At 28.1% G+C, this 6,136-nt stretch overlaps 1 protein-coding gene across 2 annotated transcripts in view; it reads right to left on the reverse strand.

Moving 5' to 3' along the window:
- Nucleotides 1–2,272, reverse strand: part of Oamb (Octopamine receptor in mushroom bodies) — a 117,937-nt gene extending 115,665 nt beyond the window's left edge. Inside the window, exon 1 of one of the 2 annotated variants that reach the window (XM_072903851.1) lies at nucleotides 2,032–2,272. The gene's annotated coding sequence lies outside the window, so the exon portion shown is untranslated. Of the gene's footprint in view, nucleotides 1–459; nucleotides 645–2,031 lie in introns of those variants that run through there. The other variant, XM_072903853.1, reaches the window with a different exon arrangement.
- Nucleotides 2,273–6,136: the final 3,864 nt, after the last annotated feature.

Genomic DNA, 6,136 nt, shown 5'->3' on the forward strand with positions numbered 1-6,136 from the left:
AGAGATTTGTATTGTATAAGTTTTATATATATATATATCGCTAAATATTGCTATTAATTTTTTAATTTTGAGAAGATTGATATTTATTTTTTGCAGATATATTTTTTAAATAGAATAAAAATTCTATTCTTTTCATAGATATCAATCTTAATAATATATTTTATTTATATAAAACAAGGAATGTAAAAATTAGTTTTATATAATTGAATTCAAATAAAAAATTGATCAAATCAAAATTGTGTAATATAAATCAAATGCACTATAAATTTTTTCACAATTCTCGCAATAAAAATTTGATTAAAAAAAAATTAAGAAACACTTTATTTTCAAAATATTCAAGTATATCGTGATAAAAAATAGGAGACAAAACGATGTGTCGAATTAATCTTTAGCTAATTTTCCCTGCCTTTATCGTAAATCTGTTTTTGTATGTCTCGTTAACATTCTAGCATCTCTTACCTCGACGATGAGCTCGACTTACTTCTATTGGAGCTTCTGTGGTTATAATGATGCCTATCCGTAATCTGATCGATACAGTAACACGAGAGATCGTTGAAGGATAAAGTATATTTATACCAGCGATTAGACAAGATCGCGCTCGGCGTTTCGCAAAGGGTGGCGTAACACGCGATATCGCGTAAGGATTCGTCGGAAATTATCGAACACGAGGGATTATGTTTCGGTCCTTCGAACTCGACGGCTGACACGTCACGTATTTGCTTGACAAATAAGCATCTCAGGACAAATCACGCTCTTAAGCAGCTTGTGCTCGCAAAGAAAGCGAATTTAGTAGCCGTCAATGAATTCTGCGGCTTATTGTTAGTCCTGATAACAATACATCTTGAGACTACAAAGCACAAGGTCTTATTGCCTCGAAAACGCAGATGTTATACGGAAAGACATACTTTCATCTTTAAGGTAAAATAGAGTTCTGAATATTTATTGATTCTAAATTATATAAATTTCGTTTAAATATATATAGTAATATATATTTATTATCATGATTCTGCATGTGGGTATCAAAAAATTAAATTTAAACAAATTGAAATGTTGTAAATTTAATTTCTTAATTTTGTTAATTAATATTCATAATATTGTTATAATATAATATATAAAATAATTAAAACTTTGATGATTAACACATGGCCTTTACATTATCAATAATATGATATTATTAAAAAAGAGATTTCTTATATTTCTAATAATTTTCTAAAGAAAGATTTAATCCAATATATTACACAAAAATTACACAAAAATCACTGAAGAAACTGTGAAATATTAAATAAGTGTATCTCTCAGGAAATATATACTATTAGGAAAATATTAATGATTATTAACAAAAACACACATTATATAATAAATAAATAAATAAACATTTGTACAAAAATAATAAATAAAAATAATAAATTAAATAATAAAATAAAATTTAAAATATTAATTAATCTTAAATTACATTTTATTTAAAAATATTTAATATTTATTATTGTAATTACGCATATAAAATACATAATCATGTTTTTAAAAAAATTAATTTATAGAAATTAAAATTTTGTAGCATTATTATGATATATACAATGTATATATATATATATATATATATATATATATAGTCTAATAATTAAAATTTTTATAATGCAAGATTTTTAGATTGTAAATAAAATAAATAATAAATAATTAAAATACATGAAATATAATAAATAAATATATAGAATAAAAATAGAATAAATAAAAGATAAAATAAAAAAAAGTTTTTAATTCTAATAACTCTAAAATAAGATTCGATTCAATATATATAAAGTATGTAATAGTCGTGGAAAGTCGTGAAGTATTAAATGTGATGGGAAAATATTAAATATTACGAGAGAGAGAGAGAGAGAGAGAGAGAGAGAGAGAGAGAGAGAGAGAATACATATACACAAAATAAAGATAATAATTATACATATATGTATATGTATATGTACATACGCAAAATAGAGATAATATTCCTCGATAAACGAACGCTTGTATATAATAATAAACCAATGTACTTACCAAATTAAATCAGCTCGTCATAAAATCGTCCTCTCACCCGTTATCAAGTTCAAGTTGCGTCGATTACACGAAAAACGCAAACGAAAAAGTATACGACGAATAACGACTGTACTCGATAAATGATACTTTCCGACGATCGCGCGACACTTTATCCGGCACTCCCGATTATCATCTATGCACACGACGCGGTCTTATATATTGAATAACGCGAAAACTGCGGAGACGACGCGGTGAGACGACTCCGAATTTCAGAAGCGACGCTGCGCGAGACCGCGGAAATGGCGCGCATGCGCACTACTACCCGTCTCGCGAAACTCGCGTCGAGCGTCGAGTCCAAAATCACTCCGATCGCACGAAACGGAAATATTAGAAACGCACGTTGAACAACGATTACTTTTGATAATTGATACCTTCCGACACTCGCTCGACACTTCTCCTAGCATTTTCGACTATCGTGTACAAGCACAATGCGATTTTAAACATTAAATAATACGAAAACTACGGAGACGACGCGCTCCGCTCCGATTCACCGCGCGCTATACGAAGACTACGTCGAAAGTAGCTATGCGCATGCGCGCTACTTCGCGCGCTCCCTGCCTTAGGTCTCGTTTACAATAGAGTCGTAAGTCGTAAGAAATTAATCAATCTGATTCGATTATTCTTCTCTAAATTTAACTGTGATTGGTTAATTTTTTATGACTTACGATTTACGATTCTATTGTAGACAAAGTCTTAGGAAAATATTCGTAGCTGAATTATCATATATTGTGTTATATCTACAGATATATATAATTCATGTATATAGATTCAAATATATAAAAGTATCGTTTAAAGAAAGTTTATAAATATATGATTTCAAATTATATTATTAATCATAACGCAATTATTAAATAATTAAATAACGAAAATCGAGGACTGTAATTCGAAACCACGGTAGCGATACGCGAAGATAATGTCAAAAATAACAGAATGCATCCGTGTTTCTTTTCTATGCGTTTCCTTTTCCTAATAATAAGATAAATATTTATAGCTACAGTATTTATATATTTTGTCAGATTTATAGGTAAATTCATATAACTAGATACTGTTTAATAAGTTTATGGATACGTGGTTTCAAATTAAAAATAATATATTCTATCAATAGAAATAAGAGAAAAAACACATATTAACGTATAAAAAGTAATTTCACTATATTCTAAAATATGAACTCTTGTCTATACAAGATCAATAAAATTCTATTACTTCACATGTGTAAGAGAGAGAGAGAGAGAGAAATATTGCATTATAATAAATTTATATAATTAAGAAAAAAAGTATAAATAGATTGATATTGGATTTTATAAAATATAAATAAATTTAATAATAATGAAGTATATAAATTATAATATTATATTTGATAAAAGACTAAAAAAAATAAATTATCACAATATTATTTACAATTCTAGAGACGATATAGATAACGAATGAATAAAACAGTCGAATTTATATATATCAATTTTATTTAAACAATATCTGTTTCATTTATATATATATATATATAATATAATACAATATGTATCATTCCCTTCTGCTCACTCTCGCAGCAACATTCATAATAATTCTCTACGCATTCTAACTTCTAGCATAAAAATACGGACATAATTTGAAGTCTCTTGCTCACGATTTTACGTACATATACGTACGTACACATGCATACACATTTATTCTCTCTCTCTTTCTCTTTCTATTCACATACTATCTTTATATTTTTTTCTCTTCACGTTTTAGTCAAAATGAGTCTTCTAAAAAAATTCACCAAAGCTCCTTTTGACATTCCAAATTATTTCTAATTTTCAAATTAATACACCTAACACATGTGTGCAACATGAAATCATCGATACGAATTTCGATCAGTTTTATTAGCGATCTAAAATCGTTCGATTTAATCAACGTTCACCGAGTTTAATTCACTGAGACAAATGACGAAAAAATCTAAACCTTTACAATCCATGATAACTTCATAATAACTAAATTTAATAGATTATAAGTACACGCAGATTATTTGCGTGATGAGTCTTAAGCATACTTCTACATTCACGATATATGTCTCTTTCAATTAAAAAACTTTAGTGGCCCTATGTTTCTCGGTATGTTACGTCCTGATTTTAAAGGAAATAACCGAAAATAAAAGTTGATCTTCCTTTGAGAGTTCTTCGAAAAAAAGAAACAACTCACACTACATAAAATGTAAAAATAGTCTAACGTTTTAAAACCTTACTCAAAGAAATCCGATTCTCGAAGAATTGCTGCTGTTTTAAAAAAAATGTTTTATATAAAAAAAAAAAAAAGTAAACTCACACGACCTAAAAATACAATGATACGAGTGAAAGAGACGCTTTGTTCGCTATAAAAAAGGAATGATTCAACTAAAAATTTGCAATAAATCGATCAAAAATAAAAGCAAAGATTATCTTCGACTTCTCCTGCATGTTTTAAAATTTAATGTTTTTACTCCTTCGTTGCTTTGGAATTAAACAATATTCCTTTCATATCTCGCTATATAAAAATAATGAGCTTATATATGTAAGATGAAAATGATCGTTATTATAAGCTCGAGTGACTTTATTAAACAAAATAAAAGAGTCAAGAAATCAAAATGGAATTTAAGGAAGTTTGATATTTCACGATGGCGATTCTAATCTTTTTTCTGACAATAGCGAGAAAAACGCTGTTATTTATATATTACAAATGGAAATGAAAGAGAAATCTTTAAATATCACAAGAAAAATTTCTAAAAATAATTCGAAACCGTTTTGACACTTGAAATATCTTGCTCTTTTTAACGATAATATCAGTGACAACTATGTAATACCATGCGTAAAATGGATAATCTCAGACTTTGCACTGCATAACATCTATGCCTTACATAAATGCGCACTTATCCCACTATTCGTTTCTCAAAAATGCTCGTAAGACTTACGTCGAGAGATTTAAATTGTTCCATCTCATTTATTCTTTTATCTCACAGACTTTTATCAAATAGTTTGTCTTACGCTCTTACGCTCGAATAAAAATAAATATTTCCGATTGTGTTCCTAGAAAAATTGTTGCAAGCTATATGTATAATATACAATCGTATTTATCTAATTAGATTATTAAGTATTCTTATTATAAGCCCATCTGTGTGTTTCCGGTCTATACCGGAAAAACCGAGAGAAGATAGTTTCTCTCTTATTCTGTAAAGTCGAACTTCAGTCATACCCCAAAACGCATTGCATCCTCGCTTGATGCACTTGCATCGAGTATAATTCTTTGCCCGTCTCACATATCGGTGCTTAAGAATCATAAACAATTAAGATCGTATGACTCGAGTACTTATAGAAACGGATGTATTTTACATCATCACATGCTTTTCAATTCTATTTCTTATTATTAAGGGATCTAGAGACTTCGCCTATTAGAAAGGCTAATATAAATGTTCTTTGTAGAGTCCTTTTTTTTCACGAGGAAAGAGATCTCTCCGGCTACTTTTTTTTCTCTTCGAAAGAGGAAATTCGGAAAAACTCGATGGATCGCGATGGGACCTCTCGCGACATTCATTAATTCGCTGTATGTTTTAGCGGATAATTAGTGCACGACTGGACCGATCTTCCTCGACTAACTCACATAAAATTTCGTTCTACAAATTTATTTTCTCAATGTAATTTTAATGGCTTTGTTATACATTTTTTATATGTTTTTCCTCTCTCTGTACTAAAACTCCAAAAATGTGTGGCCATATAAAAGAAATCTGTTGGAATTTATATCTGAAGATATAATATACCTTTATTTAATTAACGAAAAGCATATCTCACTTTACATATAAAAGAAATCTGTTGGAATTTATATCTGAAGCAATAATATACCTTTATTTAATTAACGAAAAGCATATCTCACTTTACATATATACATACATATACATATATATATATATATATATACATACATATACATATATATATATATATATATATATATATATATATATATGTATATAAAAGCTAAAAAGCAAATATTTCATTGAATTTTAAATAAATTTTTGTCAGTAAAAATAACGATAAAAAATTCCATCAATTTCTCTAAATGC

Source organism: Anoplolepis gracilipes, chromosome 12, assembly GCF_047496725.1.
Source record: "Anoplolepis gracilipes chromosome 12, ASM4749672v1, whole genome shotgun sequence".
NCBI classification, from domain to species: Eukaryota; Metazoa; Arthropoda; class Insecta; order Hymenoptera; family Formicidae; genus Anoplolepis; species Anoplolepis gracilipes.